Raw genomic sequence first — 15,226 nt, forward strand, 5'->3', positions numbered from 1 at the left:
GTATTTTTTGATCCATGATGGTGGATGTGTTGGGAGGGATTGTTCCCTTATTCATTTATGTGGCTACGGATTGACCCTATGCAATGTATACAACAAGTGGGAGATTGTTGAGATAATGGGTGTTGCACACATTGCATAATATTGTTATTTTTTTATTTTATTTTTATTATGTAATGTTGTGCCTAGATGGACGTGCAACATGTAAAGATTTTCATGAAATATTCTTGATGAGTTGTATTGTAACATTGTGATAATATTTCATGTAATTATTTAATATTGGGAGAAAAGAATTAAATGCCAATATTAAATGTGGGGTTAGTGGGTTAGGTAGCACATGGTTTTAGCACATGGTTTATGTAATACCACTTGGTGGTTTTGTGGGACTTGCTACTATATAAGCAGCCACAAGGGTAGTTGTTGTAAGTGTAAGAGAGTGACAAGGAGAAGACAAAAGGCAAGAGTCGAGCGGGACAAGGCTTGACAGGTTAGCCAAGGGAGCATTTGTGAAGGTTGGAAGCATAGCATGGGATGTGTGGATTCATGCTTGTTCACATAGTTTGCTCGGTTGTGGCTATGGCCATGAAGGCTTCCATGGTTGTATGGCAATGGTATTTTTTTGCTGAATAATACATGGTGATGGATGCTTTTGGAGGCTGGGTTTTTTCCCTCAATGAGGGTTTCCCAGGGTATATCTTGTGTCACAATTTTGTGGGTATGTTGTCTATTCTCTTGCATGTGGATTTTAATTTTGTATTTATTTTAGATCTATTATGGGTTATGTGGAAACGGTTATATTCTTTATTGCCAAGTTTCCTTACAATGTCATCATAAATCTTGTTGCTTTTGTATTTCTATAATCTCAATTATGCAAAACCACAAATTCTCTCTTCCCATATTTTTTAAAACAAAAGATTTTTAAGAATCAAAGGATAAAGATAGTTTATGGAATAATTTTAGATGTTAAGTCTTTCATTATTATTCAATTTGATAAAAAAAATTTGATAGATTATCGTTAAACTATTTGTGTAATTAGCTTGTTTTGAATGTCGTTGTAAATCTTCTTATTTTTCTATCTGAATGATGCAAACTATTTCTTCTCTTACTTATTTTGATATTTCCCATATATTTGTTTCATGGCAAAGATGGTGCATGTTTGTCCTTAACTAAGCTAGAATTTTCACCCTCTTTCCACTATCTCAATTCTAGAAAACACACAAACTATCTCTTTTTGTACCTTTTTCCATCTACTTGTTTCACACGAAAGATTGTGCATGTCAGTCCTTCGCTAATCTAGAATTTTTGCCCTCTATCTTAGTTATGCAAAACATTCAAACTATATTCCTTTTTGTACATTTTTACATCTACTTTTTTCACACCAACGTTGATGCAAGATAGTCCTTAATTAAGCTAGATGTTTTGCTCTCAAAGAGCCATTGCCTCTACATATGGGAGTCGAAGGTGGAGTTAAATATGTCAAAGTAACATTTATTCTTTATCTCTACTTCCTATCCTACATAGACTTGTGAAATGTGTTTGCAACAATTATTTTATTTCTTTGGCATTACCATAATGAGCACTCAAGTGAATTTATTTATCTTTTTTATTTTCATTGATTCAATTATGCAAAAAACACAGATTTTAAATCTTGTTGTGTGTCTTGGAATAGAATATTTTTAACAATCAAAGGCTAAGGGTAGTTTATGGAATAATTTTAGATGTTAAAGAAAATTATTATTCAATATGATAATGATTATTATAATAAATTTTGAATAAAATTGATGTTAAATTATTTGTGCAATTAGTTCATCTTGAGTGTCATTGAATTCTTATTGTTTTTCTATTTCCACTATCTTAATTTTGCAAAAGACACAAACTATCTCTTCTTGTACTTTTCATAATAGAATTTTTTTGACAATGAAAGACTAAGGATAGTTTATGGAATAGATTTAGATGTTAGATATTTTATTATTATTCAATTAGATAATGAATATTTTAATAGATCTTGATTGAAACACTTAGCTTATCTTGGATGTCACTATAAATTTTATTGTTTTTCTATTTAGGTTATCTTAATCATACAAAGGATGCAAACCCTTTGTTCTCATACATCTTTAGGTATTTTTCATCTACTTGTTTCATGCCAAAGATGGTGCATGTTAGTCCTTTACTAAGCTAAAAAAAATTGATCACTTTGCACTATTTAAATTCTATAAAACACACAAACTCTCTCTTTTGGTATCTCTTTAGGCCTTTTCTGTCTATTTTCACACCAAAGCAATGCAAGTTACTTCCTGACTAAGCTTTTAAAAAATCTAAGATAGAGTTAAATAAAAATAGGATAGAAGTGTTTTATGCATCAACAAAATACTAATATGCTCATAAATTATTATATTTAAGATGAAGATCTTTAGTGTCCTTCAAGCTTGTCCAACTGTGTGACTTATTTAGAAATTAAACTTTAACAATCAGTAAAGAAAGATGAAAACTTGGTAAATATTTTAAGGTAAGGGCAAAAAAATCTCAAAAAATAATTGAGTATGTGAAGATATCTTATAATATACATATAGATTATGGTCCATTTCAATAAATTTCTCTAATAATGATCTTAGCTATTTGCCTTAAGATTCGTGGGAAACAAGTTTCAGGAAGTATGCATGATGGCTCGAATAATTTTAAGTTCAAGAAGGATTAAAGATATATTAATTTTGAAAATGTTCATGTAATAGAAGGAATGCCTTCTAATCCTAATGGCAAGGGATAATAAATAATGTAAATGATTAAAAGATATGAACAAGAAGGTATGTCTTGTTAAAGCCCCACATTCATTTACGGGCATGTGTATTTACTTGAGTAGGACAAAAGTCTGAAGCTATGTTAGGGGTTTCCTTCCTTGTTCATTTTCTTGTGTTGCCTACACTTTGAACAAGTAAAAATCAAGCAATACAATAATGTAATATTAAAAATTAATCAAACAATTTGGCAATAGCATTTTATTAATTTTTTTAAAAATTGTTAGAGTAAAGGGTTAATTTCATTTCATTTATTAAATTACCTTTACTCCCTTCTTAAGATTTCCCTTTATACACATGCATTCCCATTTAATAAAAATATATCAAATATTAAATGTTATTTACCTCTTAGGGTTTCCCTTTTAGGTTTTATAATCTCCTTCAATGAGGATTGATCAATTGTAAATTTTATTCATTCTTTCAGTCTGATAATATATTTGTTCATATTTTTAGAGCCAAACTCTAGCCTTCTCTTTGTCTTTGCTTCTTTGCGACAGGTTCTTGCATGCAGGTGTTCTTTGGATTTTGTGGATTTGTATTGCTCAAATCCTTCATGGTATCATAGTCAAATCTAATGTAGCTTGTTTAAGTTTTTGAAGAAAGTGGGAATGAGGATTTGTTGAACCAAATCTAGCTGTTTTCATGTATTTTTGGGAAAATAGGGGGTCTCTAAATTTTGGAGCACTTTGAGGCCAAACAAACCTCACGATTGGATTCAGAGGACATCAAAACCCTTATTTCCACATATAATATGTCTATTTTTGCAAACATTACATTTTGAGGCAAAAAAATTGTCTACTAAGGCCATACAACCCTTGGCACACAAAACAAGGTAGAAAATTTCTAAGAAATTGCAAAAAAAAATATGTGATTAAAAAAACCTTAGCCAGTATTAAAAATACAGTTGTTGTTATAAAATCGCTTGCAATTTTTCGTTAACCACCAGCAGTCAACACTCACCCAGTCATTGACATGCCACCACCGCCCATGTCTGCAACCAGCGCTCAACCTCCCTACCATTGCGCTCGTGCTCTATCCACGAGCCACTCGCAAACCACCATAGCTAGCTGCCCCACCCAAGCTCAGCTCAACCTACCATCCTACGGTCACGTGGGAGGTGAGGGGCCTTTTTGTAGCCCCTTTGCAATTTTTTTGGGGGGTCTACAATTTTTTTTTGCTTTCTGGAGGACCTGTCAATTTTTTGGCTCTAGCTTGAGCATATAGTAACATTTTTTGGAAAACAATATATCATCGAAAAGCTAATTCTAAGATGGGCATGATGGTAAAGGTATTTTTTGGAAATGTTTCTATTTTTGTACTTGTTTGTTTGCTCGAAGTCAGATGATTTTTAGCTCTATTTTCTAATATGAAAAAAGTGCTAGAAAGATCTTCTTGAGCACTTTTTAGATTATCTGTTCTTTTCATCAATATTTTTTAAAGATCCATTTGATTCTCAAACATAATTATTTTTTCTCTTTGCTTGTATACACATTCTTTTTAGTATATGGGGTTCATTTTTTTTGCATTGTGTGGGGTGTTTTATATTATTATTTATGTCATTTACATCAATAAACTAGAAATATTCAAACAAACAAAAAACACCTTCTAAAACAATGGTTGAGACCTCTTCTTGTCTAGAACTTTTGACCTCTCATAACTATCACACATGGAAGTCCCTGATGACACGGCTTCTTTGTTCAAAAGGGTTGTGATCTTGTTTAGACATAGTGCAGCTAGTTTTACAAAGGTCTTTTGAGGTCATGTAGCACAAGAACAAGATGGATGAGGCAAAGGGGTTAATTTCTTTATAGGCATCCGACAGTCTATAGTTTCATCTTGATGGGTGCAATACCCCTCTAGTTATGTGCACCAAGCTTTACGACTTGTTTGGTACAATGAATGAGTTCATGGTGCTTTAGATTAAGGCAGAGCTTATGTCTCTTGAACCAGATTATTTTACTTCCATTGAGGAATCCTTGATGAAGTTCAAACAACAAATATCTTTATTGCATGGTTGTGGGAAAACCAAGACTAACACTGAGTGCGTTTACCTAATTCTTTCCAAGCTTTGTGGAAACTTTCAGATTTTTATTTCTACCTTATATTCCACCGTGGATGTTTTGGGTACTAGATTTACCATGCCATCCTTTGAGGTTTTTTGTGATCGTTTGACTTGAGAGAAAGATAAGTTCTCTCAGTTGGATTCTCTCACAGACTTACAAACTTATGCATTGGTAGCTTAGACATATTCAAGAAAGAAGGAGAAGAAATGGAAGTCACATCCTATAGAGTCTCAGATTGATTCTAGCCCTCATATCACATTAGGCCCACCTCCTCTTAAGGGGGATAAACCAAAGCCAGATAGACCAAAGTGTGCTTATTATAATAAGCCCAATCATGATAAGTCACATTGCTATGAGAAGAAGTTAGATGGCTATGCCAAACAAGTTTCAGATTTGACAACTCTCCTTCAAAAGAGCAACATTGATATTCCTTCTACTTCTCATAGATCTTCTTCATCATCATCATTTCAATCAAATGATAACGACATAAGAAAGGGTCATGCACTATGTCCAACTACTACTCCACATTCTTCTATATGGTTACTAGATTCAGGTGCTTCACACCATATGGCATCTTCTCACGATTTGTTCTCTTCTTTTGAGGCTTCTCCTACTCCACAAATTTTGATGGGGAATAACACTATTATAACTGTATGTGGGAAAGGTTCTATTAACATCGATGATGGTACATTTCATGATGTATTGTGTGTTCCATCCTTGTCCTCTAACCTTCTCTCAAGTAGATTTATTAGATTACACATAGTGGGACAAGGAAGACAGTTGAGTTTGTACAATATTTGGTGCACGTCAGAGATAGAGAGACAAGCAATATTATTTCTACAAGGAGTGTTGACCATTCTTCCTGCCTATACTCTTTCTCTCATTTTGGTCCACCATCTCCACTATTGGAGACTCACTCTCCTTCTTCACGAGAGACTACTAAGGTAGAGTCAAATCACTTGAACTTATGTGTTGTTCCTAAGACCAATGTTGTGACTTCTACACCTCCACCTCCTATTCAAATTCCATCTATTGCACAAGATTACTCTTCAGCATTGCCTAACATTGCAACTCCATTCATCGAGCCACCTAGTGCAGTTGTTGAGGATATATCAAACGACATACATATCTTCTCATATAACATATTCAATACACTTGTTATCTCACCTCCATTGGAGATGTCATTTCAGGATTCTCATGCATTCTCCTTTAAGCATTAGCTAGGACTTCCAGCTTCACCTTACATTCAGGGGTTTCATCCTTGTCCACTGCCTTTGTTTCTTTCATATTGGAGCCACATCGGTCTATTCATTAACATAGGAGTTCTACCATTTTGGAGGGGTTATGGAGTCTCAAGCCTCTATCATGGGGGTTTTCATTGTACTTATGGTTTTGAGAGAGTCTCTTGAGACATATCATTAGTACTTTTTCTTTATATCTTTTTTTGGCGTAGGGTTTTTCCCACATGGTTTTCCCTATTTCTCTGATTCATAGAGATTTGGCTATGATTGGGTACCTCATCAGGCCTTGTTGTTGGGACCCAAGTTTGCTTTCAATATCATAGTTTCCTTGCCTTTTTATTCATTTTTTGTGGCTGCATTATTGCTCATCTTAAGGGGGGTGTTAGAGTAAAGGGTTAATTTAATTTCATTTATTAAATTACCTTTACTCCCTTCTTAAGATTTCCCTTTATGCACATGCATTCTCGTTTAATAATTAAATATTAATTATTAAATTTCATTTCCCGCTTAGGGTTTCCCTTTTAGGTTTTACGATCGCCTATAAGGATTAATCAATTGTAAATTTCATTCATTCTTTCAATCTGATAATATATTTTTTCCATATTTTCAGAGCCAAACCCTTGCCTTCTCTTTATCTTTGCTTCTTTGTGACAAGTTCTTGCATGCATGTGCTCTTCGGATTTTGTAGATTTGTATTGCTCAAATCCTTCAAAAATGATGGAAGTCTTTTAAGAATCAAGGGTTAAAAATAGGTTTTGTTTTTGTTTAGTTAATGAATGATATTTTTATAATAATAAAAATAGTTATTTTATTCAAAAATAACTTTGTTTCGAGATTCATTCAATAAATACATAAAAATGCTATTAATGCTAACAATAAAAAATTATTTGAAACTATTCAATAAATTATTCGTGAATGCTTTTTATTAAGTAAAACAGGTTTTTTTACAAGGGGTCCTGAAACCCACCAGTTATCAACATAAAAAAACTAACAGTTCAGGACTAGCTACCAAGCAACAGAAAAACAACAAGCCTGACCCGGCCAACAAATGAAAACAAAAACCAAAAGGTCAAAAGCTAGGAAACCAGTAAAAACTGGGAGAAGCTATCAAGAGACAAGTTCTTTAATTGTATCCTATTTCTTTAACTCCATCTCTTCCTCGGCCTCAACCTCCTCGGTCTTTAAGTGACTTTCATCCTAAGAAGCCTCCTCTCCCCTCTTCCTCTTTTCCACTCTCATTTTTTTGCTTAGGCTCTCCCCCTGCAAAGACACCTTCTCCTCGGTCACCCTGGTTTCCTTTTTGTCCTTATCCTCCTTCCCCTTCCCCTTTTTAAATTCCTCCATCATCCAGTGCAACTAAATGGTGTTATCATTTAGACCTTTAATTATGTTAAGGCTCTGATTAGTCGAGCTATAAAGTGTAGTCTCCATCCTTTCCACCCTTTTTTCAATCTCTGATACCCTAGCCTCCAGTTTGCCAATTTTGACATTCTCATCCTCCCTTCTGGCCTTTCCTATCCCGACAACCTGAACTTAATTTCCTCAGTTTCATGGAAGATCCATTTTATGGACTGGAAATTATTCTTGAATGTTTTATTCAAGAATTTTAGGAATTAAATTTTATTATTAAACGTGATCATATAATTATATTTGAATAGATAGGTTTTGTTCATGATAGGTTAATTCTCAATGGTATTATCATAATCCAACTATTAATTCATTGTATATAAATTAATAAGGAATCGTGTATGCTAATGAAGCTAGCTATCCAAAAAGACTATGATAAAGTGGATTGGAGATTCACTTGAAGTTTTTGGGTTCTCTCGGCAATGGGTCAACTTAATTTATAACAATATTTCGACACCAAAAATTTCCCTTCTCATAAATGGCACCCCTAAATATTTTTTAAGCATATCTAGAGGTATTAGACAAGGGGGTCCTATATCACCCTTTCTCTTCATTATTGTGGCAGAAGCTTTTGGAAGAGCTATAATAAAGGCTCAAACTGAAAGGAAAATTAGAGAAATTATAGTAACTGAGGAGGTCCCTAAAATAACATACCAACAATTTGCAGATGATACAAATCTACTAGGAGAAAGCACTTTGGAAGAAGCTCAATATTTTAAGCAAACAATAAATAATCACATGGAAGCATCAGATCAAATGGAAAATGATAACAAATCAGAGTTTTTCTTTATTAATACCAAAGAGGAAGTGGAAAGAAAAATTTGTAGACTATTGGAATTTATAAAAGGAACCTTTCCATGCAAATACCTTAGTATTCAACTTGTAAAAAGTGTTAGAGAATGTAAAGCTTGGGATATGATTTTAGAAAAAATTGATAAAAAATGGGAAGTTGGAAAGGGAAATGATTAACTAAAGCTAGTAGAATGACTATGATCAAAGAAATGCTAGTAATTGTTCCCACTTATGATATGTCATTTCTTCCTCTACCAAAGGTGTAAAAAGGAAATTAGACTCTAAACTTATAAGCTTCTTTTGGAGAGGAACTAGAGATAAGAAAAAAACAAGCTTTGATAAAATGGAAAAAAAACATGTAGACCTGATGAATTTGGAGGCCTGGGCATAAAGAAAAATAGTTGGCAAAAGGAGGTGCTATGGGAAAAAATTATTCGGAGAATGTTTAAATAACATAATAGAAAATAGGCAAAAAAATTATATCATAAATATTTAAACAATAATAATTCATTGTCTTTGTTTATAACTAAAAATCCTCCAAAAGGTTCAAGAATTTGGAACTTTATATTGAATTTTCATCCATTAATAGCTAATAACTTAACTTGGGATGTTGGTTTAGGGCAAGACACTTTATTTTGGGAAGATTTCATAGAGAGAATAAAAAATCTAATTGTTGGACTATAATTTTCAAGCTTGCAAGATGATATAGTTAGTCTAAAAGGTGATAACGAGTACATAATTATTGAGAAGAGGGTACAGATAAGATTTGGGAATTTCTTACAATTACTGTAGCTAAATAATGATATGCCAGGGAAGAGTTTGAGTTGTAGAGAAGAGGAGACAATTGAAAATCATATGGTCATCAAATTGTCTCAACATTTTAATATTTCAAATTCCTTGCTGGAAGAGAACTTTGAAGTTGGAGAATGACTATTTTCTATGAAGTGTCAATAAAATAAGAAAAATTTAATAAGTAAGGCTCATACATTTGATGGCAAAAGGATTGGCAGATTATTAGCTCCCTAACACGCAAGATCAAGACAATAATTTCTTTCATTTAAGCTTTAAAAGTGACACAAACTCTATCATAATATGTCTTATTAAGCATTTTAAGAGAGAATATTTATTAGTTCCATTTGAAATAATGAATTCATGTGTAGGAGGAGGATTGTTGGCAATATGATGATCTATTTAACACTTTTGTGTAATGAGGTTCTAGTGTTTAGTATGCAAGAGAGCTTTTGGAAGAGACACAATTTATTAAACATTGAGTTTTTGACATATGCTAATGGGAAGGAGTATACATTGATTTGATCTATTTAGTTATTAAATGAAGAAGGACTAGGATTTTTTTGTCATTTTTATGCTTTTTTCAGATGCCCTAAAAGAAAGGAGGAGATAATCAAAGTAGTTTGGACGAGTAAAAAGAAGTTGAAAGACAATTTTAACAATTGTAAGAATATATAGGAGTTGATTAAGGATCTCTTGACTGAGCATATCTATATATTACTATAGTCATATCTCTTCCATTCCACTTTGAAGCCCTCAAGCAATCAAAATAGGGAGGGTAGTTTTCCACTACCAAGTGCTGGATAATTAAGAATCAAGATTAATTAATGATCTAAAAAGATAATTTCATTTTCCCATTTAGTTTTTAGTAGAAAAATAGGAGGGTCATGAGAATAATTTCTTAGGGAGTTTTCACTCTCTCTTTTTGAGTTTATGAATTGTAATTGGAGGGGCTTTTCTTTTTGGTTTTGGTATTGTTGCATAACTAAAGATGGCAATGATATGATTATGGTTTGAAAAGTGATGACTTGATTACATGGTGATCAATTATTGTGTTTCCATTGATGAAAAATATTAACCTATTATTATTAGTATGTTTCCAAGAATAATCGTGAATAATCATGTGTATGATTATCAAGAGATCATTAGGGTTATCTCTTGATATGAATATGAAGATTGATAATGGTAAAGAGAAGAGTATGATGATCGATGAGGTGTGTAACTACTAGAACAATTAGTGACAATCAATAGTTGATTTGATTGGTTTATCAAATCCATGATGAACGAAGTGAAATGATCACAATAAGATGTTCACAAGATATTGAAGATGGCATAGTTGTGATAGAAACTCATTATCATGACACTTGAGGTATTTATGGGATGAAAAGGTGATGGGTATAATAGATTTAGGTTAGATAAGTGATTGGTGAAGCAATGAAAGATAGGTCAAAGAAGTGATAGACAGGTTAACAAAAGATGAATTCTTGAGTGATGATCAGTTAACTAGAATCAATGACAAGTGACAAGGTTGAAATGAATTGGAGTGAGTCATTTGTGATCTAGTGAGGTAGGTGTACGTGTGGAGGTGATGATCTGGAATACAATGATCTATATTAAATTTGTGGAGAAGACTCTAGAGGAAGATCATGACAAGTCAAAATGTGTTTGACCTTTAATAAAAAGTACTATGAATTAGTTGGTGTGGTCATGTAAATTGATTTGTAACATAAGATATTGTCTTATAGAAGTTGGATCTAAGCGGGACATTTGAATTTCCCAATAGTAATACTTTTAGGGTTTATTAAAGTTGATGGAAGTGGAAAAAAAAAAGTATAATAGGAGAAAGAAGGACATGTGTAATGTTGTTGTTTGTGGACCAGTTTGTGCAAGAGAAGAAGTGAAAGGTGTGGTCCATTTAGGAAGAAGAGAAGTGAGTTAAGAAGAGCTAGAGAACTTAAGTGGATCTGATCAAGAAGAGATAATGTTGTTTTATAGATCAATATTTATGCTATTCCCTAAGAGTTGCAATAGGTGAAATCCCTTAACCAAGTGGATTGTAAAGGTCCTTATTATAAATCATTTGATAGGGTGACACTTTATCTAGTGTTCAAAGTCCTCTAACAAGGCTACTCCTAATATGTTAAAGCTCTTAACAAGGCTAGATGTAAAATCCACCAACCTAATAGTGTCTGTGCAAACTATTAACATGGATAAGCTCCTAATAAGGTGTACTTTAGAAGAGTGCAAACTATATCCGGGTACTAATCCCCACCAAGATTTTCAACCAAGTTGGGTTTTCACATAACCAAAATCTCTATGTAAGATGTGTGAATTATTTCATGTTTTTAATGCTTTATTTTATACAAAAGAGTTTTTCATCATTAAGACGTTTAAAAGGTGAAATTTTTGTATGTTTGGTTGATTGCTAATTCACCACCTCCCTCTTAGTAATCTACTCACCTAATAGATGAAGATAATATTGTCACTCAAGGAGAGAAAAAAATTAAAGACTTGTATGCAAATGTACCATATTAGAAAATGTGCAATTGATTTTTAAGACCTTGTATCCCTCCTTTGACCTATCTTCTAGGTCCATGGATGCATTTATGCTTGAAGTATTGTCTTTCCTCGAGTTTTTGCCCATTTTTTTCATTATTCTCCATCTCCAAGATTATGATGCACATTTTAAGGAATAGAAACCCTTGGGTTAAGGCCAAGATTATCCCTTATCCCAAGGTAAGGGAAGATCAAGTCCCCAACCCCCTAGTAAGGGATGAGGTTGTTCCTTACCTAAGGTATTTTACCTCAAATCCTGGGCTAATTTTAGATTTTTCAATTTGCATTCCTACCTAATGCAGTCAAACCTTTTGATTTTGATCTCAAAATTACTATAAAATAAGGCTTACTCATTTCATTTGGAAATCCATAACTCCCTACACACAAAATCTATACATTATTGTTGAGTACATTTATGCTATCAAGAGAAAGATTCATTCAGGTCATCATCCATTTCAAGAAATAGTCCATTAAAGAGTTCAACCCTTCAAGTGTTCAAGAACATATTTACATTCATAGATCTATTATTTGAAACTTGTAGATCTATTGTATTTGTGGAGGCATTGTTGATGCAATACAAGGCAAGAGAATCCCTAAAGGAGGTGTCCTAGCCCCCAAAAAATAACCATACAACAAAAACACAACACAAGATACAAGATCTGATACCAAACTCAATTCTTTATTCATAAAACAATTGATTACATGCAATGTGTTGGGCTGTAAAGCCTTCCCAGTTACGAAAAAATACAAAGCAATTAGTTCTCTCAAGATCCAACCCAAACCCTAGCTAGTCTAGATCCATACCACAACAAAACTCTAATAGAAACCTCCAAGCGGGATCTAAACTTGTTCTCGCAAGCTACCAAGAAATCTCCTTGTTTCCCAAGCCATGACTACTAGCTCTATTGTACATCACTCCTCTCAACTACTTCATGCTAAATGAATAATGACTCAAGACTCCACAAGACCCTCTACTTATACCCAACTAAGCCACAAGTCGACCTACATAAAAGACATTAAATAAAAACTCTCGTTAAATATACCTTCAAGCCACAAGTTAGTTTGGTAGCAAACATTAAATACATGAAATAATGAACTTTCCACTAACTTCTTAAATGCTACCTACACACCTTGGTAAATGAAATGCCTTTTTCTTGATTTTTTTTCTATTTTTTCTCTTAAATTATTGCCATTTTCTCTCTCCTTCACAATTTTTCATTTAAAAAAAAAATTAAATTATGCCCCATTTTATTTTGTGGTGCAAGATGCTCCTACATTAGACTCCCTGAGTAGATAGAAAAGTATGTCACGTACTTTGATGCCAAAAGATATATTTGCACACAACTTCATCTTCACCAAAGGTTTCCAATCCATCCCAGATAGAAGAAAAAATCTGAAAATCAACCATCTATGCTTCATCCACTCAAACATTAGAATCCAAAGAATCTCAGCAACCCAATCAACAAGCTCAATCCTAGGAACAAACTAAACATAATGCTTCACCAACAATCCCAGCAATTGATCACAACCATCGGCAACAATATCCTCAAACATAAAATCCATATTAGCAACATAAGGTAACTCCCAAACCAAATCAACAACATGTAAGCTCAAATCAACAATAAGAGAAACATGTAAATCCCTAGTCATGTCAACCACAGGAATATCAGGAACATATAGACCCGCAATATCATGTAGATCCTCAACCACATTAGAAACTAGTGAATCCACACCAGCAACATCCAACTCCACATCAGTAGAAACATCCATATGTGAATTCTCACGATTATCAATATCATCATCCATAATAAGATGTTATGCAACATACAAATAATCACCCAAAACAACATGATCATCCATGACCAAGTGCTCTACAATTTCCATTTTAGACTCTATAAATTAATCAACAAAACCAACCTCCACCTCACCTCTTCTCTCTTGAACAAGTAATCTAATTGGCTAGATAACTTGCTTCCTAATTGGTAGAGTCCAACTCCATAAATCTATGTGAAACTCAACTATCCCTTCCTTAACTTGATCAGACAAAGAAAAATCCATCCAAGAAAAAGCCTTTGAAATCTTCGTCTCCACCACATCATGGAGATCTGCAATCATCCCAAGGTCCAATCTTGTCAGAGGCCTCTCCCAAGATCTTTGTAAACCCTTTGTAGCAAATCCTACCCAAGTAACTTGTGATAAACCCAAATTGTTTGAAAGTCAAATCGCCACCTGCTACCTCACACAAAACACTTGGAACAAATCATAAGTCTAGGAACACGGATCTGCAATACAAAATCACACAAACTTTTTGCAGTCATGCTCCAAGAAGATCAACCTTCTATCTTCGCAACCATCACTCCATATTAGGATCCATTAATAAGTCCTCTACAATTATAAGTCAAAAACACAATCGACTACCTTCCAACAAATATATCTAGGACTTGAAAAGGAACATTTCACTACAAGATCGAACTTTGCTTTGATAATCTTCACCTCAAGTCCTAGTGCAAACTACCTCAATTTTAGTGATTTGTCTACATGCTCAGGAAATTTGGCTTTGATAGCATCTGATGCAATACAAGGCATGGGAATCCCCAAAGGAGATGTCCTAGCCCTTGACAAATAACTGTATAGTAGAAACTGAATACAAGATACAAGATTTGATACCAAAATCATTTCTTTATTCATAAAACAACTAATTACATGCAATGTGTTGGGATGTAAGGCCTTCCTGGTTATGATTGAATGCAAAGCAAGTAATAGTTCAACAAGTTCTCTCAATATCCAACCCAAACCTTAGCTAGTCCATAACTGTAACACAACAACACTCTGATATAAACCTCCAAGGAAGATCTAAACTTGTGCTCACAAGCCACCAAACAATCTCCTTGTTTTCCAAGTTGCAGCTACTAGCTCTGTTACACTTCACTCCTCTCACCTACTCCATGTTGAATGAATAATGACTCAAGACTCCACAAGACCCTCTACTTATACCCCAACTAAGCTACAAGTCATCCTAGCATAAAAGACATTAAATAATTACTTTCATTAAATACACCTTCAAGCCAAAAGTTGGCTTGGTAACAAACATTAAATGCATGAAATAAGGAACTTTTCACTAACTTCTAAAATTCCACCTATGCACCTTGGTAAATTAAATGTATTTTTTCTCCATTTTTCCATTTTTTTAATAAAAAAATTCTAAATACAAGCATTCACACATCTTTGTGGATAGTTAATCTAAATTCATTCATGGAGATCTAGTGAGCGAGATGAATTATTACATTTGTCTTGATTTTACATGATTATTTAATTTCAATGTAGATTCATCAAATGAGAATTAACAAAGGTAATCCCCTCTCCTACAAAAATACCATTTTTCTTGTGTGAAAGTGTAGATTTATAGGCTATGCAAAGCAATAAAATTTGGCTATAATTAGTTGTAGGGTTTCAGATTGTACGTAGAGCTTAAGATCCAAAATAATTTCATAAAGAAGGTAAATTATTGCCTTCTCCTTGAACTAGGGAATCCCTTTCTAAAGACCTCCAAATTCTTGGATTCTACAAATATCAATTTTTTAGGTTTGGG

The sequence above is a fragment of the Cupressus sempervirens genome, chromosome 7, assembly GCF_028749045.1.
Source record: "Cupressus sempervirens isolate cs-2001-9-10 chromosome 7, ASM2874904v1, whole genome shotgun sequence".
Lineage (NCBI taxonomy): Eukaryota > Viridiplantae > Streptophyta > Pinopsida > Cupressales > Cupressaceae > Cupressus > Cupressus sempervirens.